The following is a 15,046-nucleotide window of genomic DNA, read 5'->3' as shown; positions in this document are numbered from 1 at the left end:
AGTTGGGATTGCTGCCTTGTACAGGTGGACCTGTTCTTAGAGGCTGTTCAAGTCCAGGTTGGAGTGGTGGGCCAGGTAGACATTAGGTTTTGAGGCACATTCCCGGGAAATGCTTGCATTCACCCGCTGTATGGTGACAAGGTGAATGTCTTTTCGTGGTATCAGGGTGGAGATAAGCACTTGTGTGTTGGGGAAAGTGGAAGAAGCTTTTTCAATCACTCCCTTGTGCTGTGGCCATCCTTTCCTGTTGGGCCCTCAGGTAGTTTGTGCCTGTGTGAATTATAATGTGGCTGGGGGACCCTAGTCTGTCCTCTGACAACAGCTCCAGGGCATGCCTAGTGTTTGGGACAAAAGTTAGTTCTCTTGAATGTATTTGCCATTTGAGACAATGAGGAACACCATTTCTGGCTTTTGTGTGTCCTCAGTGAATGTGTGGGGGTTGTCAGGGGGGCTATCGGGGGGAGCTGACAGGGGGGCTGTTAGGAGATGGTAGGGTCTGTTGGGTTGGTGGGTCCTGTGTTGTCTGTCCCATTGTGGTGTTGAGGTTGTCGTCAGGGTTTGAGGTGGGCTGTTCTGTTGGCTCCTCTGGGGGAGTGTCCTGCTCTCTGTCACACCTCAGCTTTCTCACCTCCTCCTTCACTGCTGTGAGCTGTGCCATGTGTGTCTCTCCTTCCTCCTTCACCGCTGTGAGCTGTCCCATGTGTTCATCTCCCTCCTCCTTCACCGCTGTGAGCTGTCCCATGTGTTCATCTCTCTCCTCCTTCACTGCTGTGAGCTGTGCCATGTGTTCCTCTCTCCTCTTTAAGTTGTCTCACCTCAGTCCGGAGTACAGCCAGCTCTGTCAGACAACTGTCCATCTCCACCTTCAGCCCTCCAGGTCTTGTTGGGAGGGTGTTGTTGTGCTGGTCTGTTTCATGGGTCTGTTCTGTCTATATTGTGTGGACTAGCTCTCTGAGCTCCATCATGTCTCTCTCCAGCCCTGTGAATTTTATCCCTCTCAATGATGGAGGAGCAGTCAGTTGTGGGACCTTTGTGTGTTCAGTGCTGGGGGGGGTGGACTATCCTCGTCTGCAGGACAGTTTGACGAGGTGTGATCAGACTCAGGATGGGGGAGTCGTCACAGAGAGAGAGCTTTTCCTGCTGTGCTCTCTCTTTGATCCTGTATAAGTCCTACTGGAACTGCATGAGGATGCCCTGCACCATTACTGTCCCAGATGTTGAGAGGTTGTTTCCAATACCCTCTCTTTTGACATAGGGGAAGTGAGCTCTTATAGCACTGTGCCATGTCAGGGGATGGTCTATGTAAAAGTCAGCAAATAGTGTCTCTGGATTGTCCTTGAGGAGCTTATTTTTGTACTCAAGAGTTTTCACACATCTCACTTCACACATCAGTGCTAATTGAAGTTGCAGCCAAGTATGTTCTGTCCTAGATGCTTGGTAGCTTAGTAGCCTTATTTGCTAAGCTTTATATAACAAAATTACCTACAGATTGTCTTTTACTTTTTGGCTTCAGAAGTAGGTTCAGGCTGAACATTGCTCACTCAGTTTTGTGTTGGATGTTATTTCAAGGTTCCGCTATGGTTCTTCTGCAGGTTTTTGTTTGTTAGAACCATCCTTTATCCTTCTTTATGATTGGACGATGGAGCTGGGCAGACCAGTTATTTGATCACATGTACGCATGTTTCTCAAGTGATGTATGTGTTAATTATTGCGTTAGATAAATTCCCGTTTTTTTTTTCAGGAGCAACCTGCTCTTCTGGTGCTACTGTGCCTTATGCTGTGGACTTCTGCTGCAAAAACCACTCATCTTCCCAATCAGTTACTGCTGTTTGGTTATTTTGCTCTGCCCAGAATACCTGCTCATACGCATTGCACCAGTAAGCCTATGGTCTGATGAGTCTTCCGAAGTGTCCCCAGTGGATAGGCCAAGTACCTGGTTGAGAACCACTGTTCTAGGTGACAGTGTTCAGTTCAGTCGGCAATTTGATGGCTGAAATCTCAATTGTGATTTAAAATGAAATCGGTAATAATAATGCATGTCATTGCCTAAGTGATGTCAACATTATAACTTGTTTGTTGCCGATTTTCTACATTTATCAGAGTCCATCAGGTAGCCTGATTTCAGATGTGTCCATGTAAACAGGATTATTAAGGAAATCGTTCTTGCAAAGCATTTAAACATTTTCATCAAACTATTATATGAATCTGACTCTCCACAATAATCACATTATTGTGTGCATGTAACCGTACTCATTTGTTAAATCGACTTCAATCGGTGTAGATGAAGGGGAGGAGACCGGTCAAAGAAGAATTTTTAAGCCTCGAGACAGTTGTGCCATTCAGAGGGTGAATGGGCAAGACAAGATTTAAGTGCCTTTGAATGGCTATGGTAGTAGGTACGAGGTGCACCGTTTTGAGTGTGTCAAGAACTGCAACGTTGCTGGGTTTTTCACACTCAACAGTTTCCTGTGTGTATATCAAGAATGGTCCACCACCCAAAGGACACAACTGTGGGAAGCATTGGTGTCAACATGGGCCAGCATCCCTGTGGAATGTTTTCGGTCCCTTGTGGAGTCCATGCCCCGACTAATTGAGGCTGATCTGAGGGCAAAAGGGGGTGCAGCTCAATATTAGGAAGGTGTTCCTAATGTTTGTGCATCTACTGTATGTAATCGTATACAAATATAAGCAAGGTTTGAAATTATATTTTAGTCAAATATTATATCTGTTTGGGCTTCTTGCGGTCAATTTGCAGTCTACAAATTATTTGTAATTATGTTCTGGCCCCCTGACCATCCGCTCAAGAAAAAAATCATAAACCACAAATTACACAGTTGTCTGTCAATATGTTCTGTGAATTTCTTCATGTATTGTCCCTGATCGTTCTAGAGTTATTCCACGTCACGCTATCCATAAACACGTCACATCTCCAAATGTTCACCTCATTGGTGTCTTATACACACACAAAAAGACGCATTCTTGTGTTCGAACTACCTATGAACAAATTAAGGGAATCGTTCACAAACATTGGCACATTCTAATATTCGATGATAGTCTCGGGAGTGTGTTTTCGGACCTTCCCTTTGTCGTATTCTCGCGGGGCAGAAACCTCAGAGACCAATTGGTACACTCTGATTTACCACCCCAAGATATTCCTGAACGTCTATTTGCGCCCGTACTGGATGAAAATTACAAGTGTAATGGCTGTGCTCAATGCAATGTCACTTATAACTGTAGATCCTTCAAACACTCACAAACAGGGAAATCGATCCCAATCAAAGGTGTTATACTCCCGGGTGGCGCAGTGGTTAAGGGTGCTATACTGCAGCACCAGTTGTGCCACCAGAGACCCTGGGTTCACGCCCAGGCTCTGTTGTAACTAGCCGTGACCGGGAGGTCCGTGGGGCGAAGCACAATTGGCCTAGTGTCGTCCAGGTTAGGGAGGGCTTGGCCGGTAGGGATATCCTTGTCTCATCGCGCACCAGCGACTCCTGTGCGCGCTAACCAAGGTTGCCAGGTGTTTCCTCTACACATTGGTGTGGCTGCCTTCCGGGTTGGATGCGCTGTGTTAAGAAGCTTGGTTGGGTTGTGTATCGGAGGATGCATGACTTTCAACCTTCGTCTCTCCCGAGCCTGTACGGGAGTTGTAGCGATGAGACAAGATAGTAGCTACTAAAACAATTGGATACCATGAAATTGGGGAGAAAAAGGGGTAAAATTTAAATTAAAAAATTATTATTACATCCACTAAGGCACTTATTTATCATATAATTGTCCTTGTGGTAAAAATGATGTGGGTAAAACAAAACGCAAATCAGAGCGTCCCACCATTAGGTGCAAAAACTTGACTTACCCAGTTGCGGCCCACTTTTTGGAGGCAGGCCACTCAATTACGTCTCTGCGTTATATTGGCATCGAACATGTCACCCTCCCTAGGAGAGGGGGTGACCTTGATAATTTATTGTTAAAACGAGAGGCTGCCTGGATCTTTAACTTAAAGACCCTTGCTCCCTTCGGTCTCAATGTAGACTTTGATCTGAAGCCATTATTGTGACTTTGCCATTGTAATTGTTTGTAAGTTTGTGTAGTCTAAAATGAATCTATGATCGTATGCTATCCATTTGTTTTTTTGTATGCTGTTCTTTGTATGCCATTTTTATATTTGAGAATTAACCAATGATATTAGTCCACTCTTGGCCATGATTACAGACACCTGTGTGTCTTTTGACACTATATAAACAAGTTATCCCGCAGTGTGTGTGATTATACCCTGATGAAGACAGCTTGACTGTCGAAACGTTGGATATTACATTTTTGCATCTGAGCTCCTAGAGTGTGCAGCTCTCCTTTATTTTCACTGTCATTATAAATCAGCTTCCCCACTGGTTGATTTTCAGGCTCTGTGCTGGGGTTGGTTGGTGAACGTTCACTCTGACCTCATCCTAAGGTACCTACGGAAGCCTGGAGAGAGGGGCTACAAGATACTGTACCAAAAGATAAGATTCCTGCTACCTGCAGGTTCGCTCTGGTCAATCAAAACCACTGCCTGGAAGTTTCCTAGTAAAGCAGTGATCATGAATCTACATGTAGTGGAGAATCACTGCTTGTTCCTTTTCAGCACGTGTTAAATTCACACAAAGGGCCGAGTGTCGGCAGGTTTTCGCTCTACCCTTGAACATAATTAATGAATTAAGGTCACTCATTAGTAAGAAACTCCCCTCACCTGGTTGTCTAAGTCTTAATTGAAATTGAAAAGGAAAATCCAGCAGACTCTACGCCCTCCATGGAATGAGTTTGACACCCTTGCTTTACAGTTACAGATAGTGCATACCCATTGACTTATACCACATGTTGTTGTTGTCACACCCTGATTTGTTTCACCTGTCTTGTGCTTGTCTCCACCCCCCACCAGGTGTTTCCTATTTTCCCCATTATCCCCTGTGTATTAATACCTGCGTTTTTCTGTTTGTCTGTTGCCAGTTTGTCTTGTCAGGTCTTACCAGCGTGTTTCACGTTGTGTCTGCGCTCAAGTTTGTTTTTCGTGTCTTGGATCTGACCTGTCTGTCTGTCTGTCTGTCTGTCTGTCTGTCTGTCTGTCTGTCTGTCTGTCTGTCTGTCTGTCTGTCTGTCTGTCTGTCTGTCTGTCTGTCTGTCTGTCTGTCTGTCTGTCTGTCTGTCTGTCTGTCTGTCTGTCTTCAACCTGCCCTTTGCCTGCCCCGTTGTATAATAAATATTCTGACTATTGAACTATCCGCCCCCTGTGTCTGCATCTGGGTCATATCCCAAGTCATGATAGTACGAACTGGCCATGACTGACCCAGCAGACTCGGACCAGCTCCGCAACACTGTTTCTTCCCAAGGAGCCACCAGGAGTTCCTTGAAAGGCTTATGGAAAGACTCCAGACCTTGACGGAACACCGTGACCATGCTTTCAATGCATTACTGGAGCTATTCCAAAGGTTTTTTAATAGGCAGCAAGCCACAACTGTAACCTCCCAGACTCTCAGCAACCCTGCAACCAGCAGTGTTTCTCCCCAGCCTACACTGACTTCCCGTTAACCCTGCTTACCACCTCCGGAGCGCTACACTGGGGTTCCTGGAACCTGCCGGGCTTTTCTCTCCCAGTGCTCCCTCATTTTCGATCTGCAGCCCTCTTTGTTTCTGTCGAACCGTTCTAAGATGGTGTATCTTATAATGCTGTTGTCTGGGAGGGCACTCGTCTGGGCTACGGCGGTGTGGGAGCAACAATTCACCATTTGCCTTAGCCTGGAGGATTTCGTGGCGGAAGTAAGGGAGGTGTTTGACTCTCCGTTGTCTGGGATAGAGGCGACTCGGAAGCAACTTCAACTGTGTCAAGACTCCTGTAGTGTGACAGACTATGTGGTAGACTTTCACACTTTAGCCGCTGAGAGTTCCTGGAACCCGGAATCCTTGTTCGGCACGTTCCTTCATGGATAATTGGAGGGAATTAAAGACGAGCTCGCAGCCCGGGAGCTGCCCTAGTACCTTGACTCTCTCATAGCCTTGACCATAAGGATCGATTGGCGGGAACGCAGTAGGGAGAGGTCTGTTCCTGGGCACACACCCGTCCCTGGTTTTCCTCTTGCCTCCATTCCCGTGAGAATCCGATGTCACACGAGTTCCGTCAGGAATCATCGAGGACTGTTGACTCTCCTCCTCCAGCGCCCATGCAACTGGGCAGGGCTAGATTGTCCCCTGAAGAACATTTCCGCAGACTGACCTCTAAAAACTGTCTGTATTGTGGAACTTCGGGACATTACATATCCACCTGTCCAGTAAAAAGCCCAGGTTCATCAGTAGGTACGAGTACGCTGGTGGGCCATACAGGGAGTCTCCCAGCTCCCATTACTCGTACTCCTCTCCATGCTGTCCTGTTGAGGGGTGAACTGTCTAAATCTCTCCGGTTGCTCGTGGACTCTGTTGCCGACGAGCGCTTTATGGACACTATCCTGGTGTTGGAGCTGTGTATCTTCACACAACTCCTCTCCGTTCTCATGGATGCCAGAGCATTGGACGGACACTCTATTGGTAGGGTCACTCACAGTACGATTCCTATTAACCTGCGAGTGTCAGAGAATCACAGTGAGTCCATGTGGTTCCTGCTCATTGACTCTCCTCATGCACCCCTGATCAACTGGGCTACGGGTTCTATCCTGGGTTGGAGCTCGTTCTGCCATGCGCATTGGCTCAAGGAGGGAGGTTTTTCAACAAGGCCCGCGCCACATCTCTTCCTCTGTATTGACCCTATGACTGCGCCATGGACCTCCTCCCTAGCACTACACCGCCACGGGGGCGACTTATATCCCTGTCTGATCCTGAGACCAAGACCACGGAAGGGTACATTGAGGACTTTCTTGGGGCACGGTTCATTCATCCTCCTTCCCGTGCTGGCGCAGGTTTCTTCTTTGGGGAGAAGGACAAACCCTTGCGCCCATGTATCAACTACCGGGGCCTTAAAGACATCACGGTAAAGAACCGTTAGCGACTACCACTCCTCTCCTCGGCTTTCGAGCCTCTCCAGGGGGCAATTGTATTCTCGAAGTTGGTGACTGGTAGTTTTCGGATCAAGCATCGGTTCACTACAGCCCCATCCTAATCCATCCGGGCCCGTCCCGTCAGTTCGTGGTGGAGGTCGACGCCTTGGACGTTGTAGTGGGGGCAGTCCTTTCCCAGCATTGTGCCCAGGATCAACATATGCATCCCATCACTTTCTTTTCCCATAGGCTTAATCCCGCAGAGAGGAACTATGATGTTGGTAACCAGGAACTTCTTGTGGTCAAGATGGGGCTGAAGGAATGGAGACACTGGCTAGAAAGGGCGGAATATCCATTCCTCGTGTAGACCGACCATAAGAATCTGGGATAACTCCGCACCGCCATGCGTCTCAACTCAAGGCAGGCTCGTTGGGCTCTGTTGTTCAATCGTTTAAATTTCACCATCTCCTACCGCACTGGGTCCAAGAATGTGAATCCTGACGCCCTTTCTCGCTTGCATAGCTCCGCTGCTAATCCGTCTGACCCAGAGACCATCCTCCCTACTTCCTGTCTAGCAGCAACACTTGTTTGGGGTATTGAGGGCCTGGTCCGCAAGGCGCAGTGTTCCCAGCCTGGGGGGGCCCGGCTAACCGGTTGTTTGTCCCGGATTCTGCCCATCCCCAGTCCTGGAATGGGCTCATTCCTCCAATCTAACCTACCATCCCAGCTCCCGCCGGACCCTGGCCTTCCTCTGACAACATTTTTGGTGGCCCACTATGGTTTCTAACGTCTCCACATTTGTCGCCGCATGCAGGTGGGTGCTCAGAATAAGACTGGCGTGAGGAGGTAAGGCAATAAATAGGCCATAGTAGTGAAGTTATTCACAATTCAGCATATTAACACTGGAGGGATAAATGAGCAGATGATGATGTGCAAGTAGAAATACTAGTGTGCAAAAGAGCAGAAAAGTAAGCTCCAGCCGGCCTCTTTCAACCACTCCCTGTTCCTCATCGCCCCTGGTCCCATGTATCCCTGGACTTTGTCACTGGTCCCCCTCTGTCTAATGGCAACACCACCATCCTTACGGTGATGGATCGGTTTTCCAAAGCCGCCCATTTCATCCCCCTTCCAAAATTACCCTCAGCCAAGGAGTCGACCCAACTCATGGTACAGCATGTATTTCGAATCCATGGACCTTCATTTCGAAATAGTCTCCGATCATGGTCCTCGGTTCTCGTCCCGATTTCCAGAAAGTGTTCTGCACCCTCTTTGGGTCATCGGCCAACCTGTCCTCTGGTTTTCATCCTCACTCTAATGACCAGTCTGACCTTTCCAATCAGGACCTGGAGACAACTCTTTGGTGTCTTGACCCGGCTAACCCCACCACCTGGAGCCAGCAACTCGTGTGGGTGGAGTATGCCCGGAACACCCTTCCCTGTTCGGCCACTGGTCTCTCGCCCTTTAGTGCTCCTGGGTTATCAGACCCACTCTTCCCTGAGGAAAGGGTCAACATACCATCGGCCCAGATGTTTGTCCTCCTCTGTCGGCTTACCTGGAATAGAGCCCGGTCTGGCCTTCTTAAGATCACCTCCAGATATTGTCGACAAGTGTCTAGGACAAAACCTCTGTCTCACAGCACTTTGTCTCCTGTTTCCACTCTGACAGAACTACAGAGTTCCCTGGCTAAGATGGGTGAACCTGCCAGCAGGACAACAGTCTCTACAGCATTTCACCACTCTGGGCTTTATGGGATAGTGGCCAGACGGAAGCCACTGCTACGAAAAAGGCACATGGTGGCACACCTGGAGTTTGCAAAAAGGCAGGTGAAAGACTGGGGGCACAGGGCAAAATATTCTGTCTTCATGCTATGGGGATGCTTTTCAGGGACTGTGAGATTGGGAAGGATAAATAGAACAATTAATGGAGCCAAATACAGGTTCTCATCAAGGATTTGCCTGTTTCAGAGTGCAAACAACATTAGACTGGGGCGAGGATGTATATTTAACAGGACAATGATCCCAAGTATAGGGTGGGAGGGAAGGGAAGGGAAGAGAAGGGAAGGGGGGAGAGAGGGTTGCTTAAAACAGGGAGCTTCCTCTTTTCTGAGGATGGATCCAATATTCTGTCTAAATCCAGCGTTCCAGAGAATATAGTGTCACTATAACAGTTGTATAACTAGTTGTGTTGTCTGTTCACACTGCTATGCTTTATCTTGGCCAGGTCGCAGTTGCAAATAAGAACTTGTTCTCAACTAGCCTACCTGGTTAAATAAAGGTGAAATAAATAAAAATAAATAAAAAATTACAACACAGCACCAGAGGGTAGGAACCAGCACTTTGTGGTGAACCGGTAAAACATTTTTTTATAAAAAATTACAACACAGCACCAGAGGGTAGGAACCAGCACTTTGTGGTGAACCGGTTGAAACCTGTCCACCTGTCACAGATTTCCTCCTCTTCGTCTGAGGAGGAGTAAGGATCAGACCAAAACGCAGCGTGATTAGAATACATTCTTCTTTTAATGAATGAAGAACACTTAAACAAAAACAACAAAACGAACATGATGCTATGACAACGAGTGCAGACACAGGCAACTACACATAGACAATAACCCACGAACCACAATACAAAACAGGCTACCTAAATATGGTTCCCAATCAGAGACAACGACAAACACCTGCCCCTGATTGAGAACCATATCAGGCCAAACACATAGAAACAGACAAACTAGACATGCAACATAGAATGCCCACTCATATCACACCCTGACCAAACAAAACAGAAACAAACAACGCAAATAATGGTCAGTGTGACACCACCTTAAAGCCTTGTAGAAATAAAGATTTTTACTGTAGAGGCAAATGCAGTAAGTCTAGCCAAACCTTACTTTTTTGTGACCAACTTTTTATTTAGTTCATTTTTTCAGAAGGGGGTTACTGGTATTTGTATTTTTAAAACATTTTATTTCACCTTTATTTAACCAGGTAAGCTAGTTGAGAACAAGTCTCATTTACAACTGCGACCTGGCCAAGATAAAGCAAAGCAGTGCAACACAAACAACAACACAGAGTTACACATGGAATAAACAAGCTTACAGTCAATAACACAATAGAAAAAAAAGAAAGTCTATATACAGTGTGTGCAAATGGTGTGAGGAGGTAAGGCAATAAATTGGTCATAATAGCGAAGTTACTCACAATTCAGCATATTAAATGAGCAGATGATGATGTGCAAGTAGAAATACTGGTCTGCAAAAGAGCAGAAAAGTAAATAAAAACAATATGGGGATGAGGTAGGTAGATTGGGTGGGCTATTTACAGATGGACTATGTACAGCTGCAGCGATCGGTTAGCTGCTCAGATAGCTGATGTTTAAAGTTAGTGAGGGAAATATGTCTCCAGTTTCAGCGATTTTTGCAATTCGTTCCAGTCACTGGCAGCAGAGAACTGGAAGGAAAGGTGGCCAAAGAAGGTGTTGGCTTTGGGGATGACCAGTGAGGTATACCTACTGGAGCTCGTGCTACGGATGGGTATTATTGTGACCAGTGAGCTGAGATAAGGCAGAGCTTTACCTAGCATAGACTTATAGATGACCTGGAGCCAGTGGGTCTGGCGACAAATATGTAGAGGGCCAGCCGACTAGAGCATACAGGTGACAGTAGTGTGTGGTATAAGGTGCTTTGGTAACAAAACAGATGGCACTGTGATAGACTGCATCCAGTTTGCTGAGTAGAGTATTGGAAGCTATTTTGTAGATGACATCGCTGAAGTCGAGGATCGGTAGGCTAGTCAGTTTTACTAGGGTAAGTTTGACGGCGTGAGTGAAGGAGGCTTTGTTGCGAAATAGAAAGCCAACTCTAGATTTGATTTTGGATTGGAGATGTTTAATATAAGTCTGGAAGGAGATTTTAAAGTCTAGCCAGACACCTAGGTATCTGTAGTTGTCCACATATTCTAGGTCAGAACCGTCCAGGGTAGTGATGCTAGTCAGCCGGGTGGGTGTGGGCAGCGAACGGTTGAAAAGCATGCATTTGGTTTTACTAGCGTTTAAGAGCAGTTGGAGGCCACGGAAGGCGTGTTGTATGGCATTGAAGCTCGTTTGGAGGTTAGTTAACACAGTGTCCAAGGAAGAGCCAGATGTATACAGAATGGTGTTGTCTGCATAGGGGTGGATCAGAGAATCACCAGCAGCAAAAGCGACATCATTGATATATACAGAGAAAAGAGTCGGCCCGTGAATTGAACCTTGTGGTACCTCCATAGAGACTGCCAGAGGTCCGGACAACAGGCCCTCCGATTTGACACACTGAACTCTATCTGTGAAGTAGTTGGTGAACCAGAGAGGCAGTCATTTGAGAAAACAAGGCTATTGAGTCTGCCGGTAAGAATATGGTGTTTGACAGTCGAAAGCCTTGGCCAGGTCGATGAAGCCGGCTGCACAGTACTGTGTAATATCCTAAGTCAGATATATTTGCATTTCATATTTTTTTGTACCTGTGGACAAGCCACACCTAATGAAATATGTTTACATCTTAGTCATTTAGCAGACATTTTTATCCAAAGCAACTTACAGGAGCAATTGGGGTTAAGTGCCTTGCTCAAGGGCACATTGACAGATTCGGCTAGTCGGCTCAGGGATTCAAACCAGTGACTTTGCAGTTAATGGACCAACGCTCTTAACCACTAGGCTACCTGCTGCCCTGGAGAAACTGCAGGCACTCCTGAAATCCAGAAACATTCTCATTTTAGAAGAGGTTGAGGTGGAGGCAGTGGCTGTGGCTGCACAGTCTGTGTTCAAGCAGGGAGGGAGCACAGCCGCCATCTATGGTCTTTAGTGCGATGTTTATGAATGTTATTTTTTATGCTGCCATATTTATCCATCTATGACATCAACACTCAAAATTGAGGTTAACCTTCAGTGACTTAGAAGTGGTTTGAAACCAGAGAGACTGTGAGAAAGGATCTGAATTACAATGCTACGTTTTCACCAGAAACTGACCTGAGAGAGACCTGAAGAAATTGAAATGGGTAGATACAAACACTCCTCAAGTAAAACAAATGTCTTTCTTTTGTAATAATGGCTTTATTGAAATGTTCTACTCAACTGAGGTTTATACAATGATATTAGGGATGATCTCGTTCTCCAACTATCCAGCCACAATGAGTCAGTAATGGTTTTGATGAAAATAATCCTGTCAAGTTTTATCAGATAAGAACAATGTAAATGCCTGATCCAAATCTTGCCATCTTATCGTCCAACATCGATGATAAGATTAGCATTCCAACATCATTTTGTTGAAATGTAATTTGCTGAGAAATTAAACTAAATGATTACACCCAAATTGTCAATTTTAAATTATAGGGTTCATGTAATATTCAATAAATATAGCACATCTGATTTGGTCCCCAAAAATGTATAACAATAACCAGGTGAAAGTACATGTTGGATAAATGTAATGACAGGCCTGATGGAAACAGAACATTTTACAGTAAACTGTCCAAATCTCGACAAAACAAAATACACTAGACAAGGTGGGATCTTTTTGTATGTAAAATTGTGAGAAATGCTTTTATGCACAAATATTTGTATAATAACCATCATATCGAAGTAAACTTGGAGTCACACTATGACATGTTGTGTGGTCCTCCCACTACGACTAGTCGGAAAAGCATGCAGTTTATACTGAGGTAAAGACCGTAGGCCTTTAGGCCTGTAGTTTTCCTTACGTCCACCAACAGCAGTTAGGGATCGTCAACATAGTGACAAATCAACATTTTCACATTTCAATAGCTCTTTAACCATTACTCCTAAAACTTTCAAAACTGGTTCTAGCTAATCTGATGACATAGACACACACTGCGCACACTTTTCTTTTTGACGATTTACTCGCACTACTTAATTATTTATTTACATTTTTGAATTTCAATAGCTCTTTGGTCATGTGACCTACTGACTTCAAACAAGGTTCACAATGTCCACTGACTACCCTTCTATATTGCACACCGTTTAGTTTGTCCATTTTCATCTCACACGTTGTGACATTAATTTCATTTTAAATTTGTCAATTCTTATTTAAGGGGTGTGCAATGTGTAGTCCCACATTCTGGACATTCTGAACCATGTTTGAAGTATATTCACTCACCTATATAATGTATTTTTTTTGTGAGAACAACAATCCCACTCCAACGAGTATATACATTGAACAAAAATATAAACGCAACATGTAAAGTGCTGGTCCCATGTTTCATCAGCTGAAATAAAAGATCCCAGAAATTGTCTATAGGCACAAAAAGCTTATTTTTCTCAAATGTTGTGCTCAAATTTGTTTATATCCCTGTTAGTGAGCATTTCTCCTTTGCCATATAATCCATACACTTTACAGGGGTGGCATATCAAGAATCGGCATGACCATTACATTGGTGCACCTTGTGCTGAGGACAATAAAAGGCCACTCTAAAATGTGCAGTTTTATCACACAACACAATGCCACAGAGGTCTCAAGTTGAGGGAGCATGCAATTGGCATGCTGACTGCAGGAATGTCCACCAGAGATATTACCAGAGAATTTAATGTTAATTTCTCTACCTTAAACTGCCTCCAACATCATTTTCGAGAATGAGTTTGCACCTGACATGATGACTCCTTGCTGTCCCCAGTCCACCTGGCCGTGCTGCTGCTCCAGTTTCAACTGTTCTGCCTTCTTATTATTTGAACATGCTGATCATTTATGAACATTTGAACATCTTGGCCATGTTCTGTTATAATCTCCACCCGGCACAGCCAGAAGAGGACTGGCCACCCCACATAGTCTGGTTCCTCTCTAGGTTTCTTCCTAGGTTTTGGCCTTTCTAGGGAGTTTTTCCTAGCCACCGTGCTTCTACACCTGCATTGCTTGCTGTTTGGGGTTTTAGGCTGGGTTTCTGTACAGCGCTTTGAGATATCAGCTGATGTACGAAGGGCTATATAAATAAATTTGATTTGATTTGAAACTCTTTACATGTTGCGTTATTTTCGTTCAATGTCATTTGTATTACCAATTGCTGTTATATTGTGGAGTGACACTAATACTGTATATTTATATTTTTTTGTGATGGCCACTGACATGGAAAACCTATATTGATATGAGTTGCATTTCCCCCCAAAATGATATCATATCGGTTTGAATGAATAACATTGCAACTGTGTGGACTTCTCTTCCACAGTTTTGTGAAGTTCAGACAACTTCTTCCTGATTGCCCACTGGGCCAGGTGTGAATGTTCTGCAGGCCTAACCTACCCAACCAGTTTGAATACAATGGAAAGCCTGTTGATGGCCCATCAACAGACAAGTAAGTATGCTAATAGAGAACCTGTGAGAATGTTTTGTGACTGCAGGAACAGGCATGAATGGACTTTTTTACATAATAGTGTTACCAGCAAGGATAAACAGATATCATGATATGCCTTGCTCATATCAAATTAATTATTGATATTGGTGGCCACCACTACATTTTTAACTAACAATAAATAAACACTTTCAACTCTGTGTTGGCTCCCATGAATGCCTAGACCTTGGATGAGTTGAACATTGACTCCCACAGGTGACACACGTGACACCAGCTCGAAACCTGGTTAGTCCAGTGGAGGCTCCTCAGAGGAGGAACGGAAGGACAATCCTCAGTGAATTTCTTAAAATGAAAAATTGTAAAACTGAAAAACTAGACAAAATATTCACATCGCCAAATAATTGATTAAAACACACGGTTTTGCAGTGAAGGTCTACAGTAGCCTCAACAGCACTCTGTAGTGTAGCACCATGGTGTAGGCGAAGGACAGCTACCTTCTGTCCTCCTCTTCGTACATTGACTTCAATACAAACTCTAGGAGGCTCTTGGTTCTCACCCCCTTCCATAGACTTGCAGCATGAACTGAGATGTTGTTAACCCAATCAAAGAATCATAGAATGAATCTATTACTGAAAGCATAAGCTGCAGCTAGTGAGCACTGCAGTGCATAACATGTGGTGTGTAGTTCACTTAAAGAGAGAAAGACCATAGTTTAACAGTTTTCAAC

Source organism: Oncorhynchus tshawytscha, unplaced genomic scaffold (genome assembly GCF_018296145.1).
Source record: "Oncorhynchus tshawytscha isolate Ot180627B unplaced genomic scaffold, Otsh_v2.0 Un_scaffold_1528_pilon_pilon, whole genome shotgun sequence".
Lineage (NCBI taxonomy): Eukaryota > Metazoa > Chordata > Actinopteri > Salmoniformes > Salmonidae > Oncorhynchus > Oncorhynchus tshawytscha.
The sequence above is the reverse complement of the archived record's forward strand: the minus strand, read 5'-3'. Positions refer to the sequence as shown.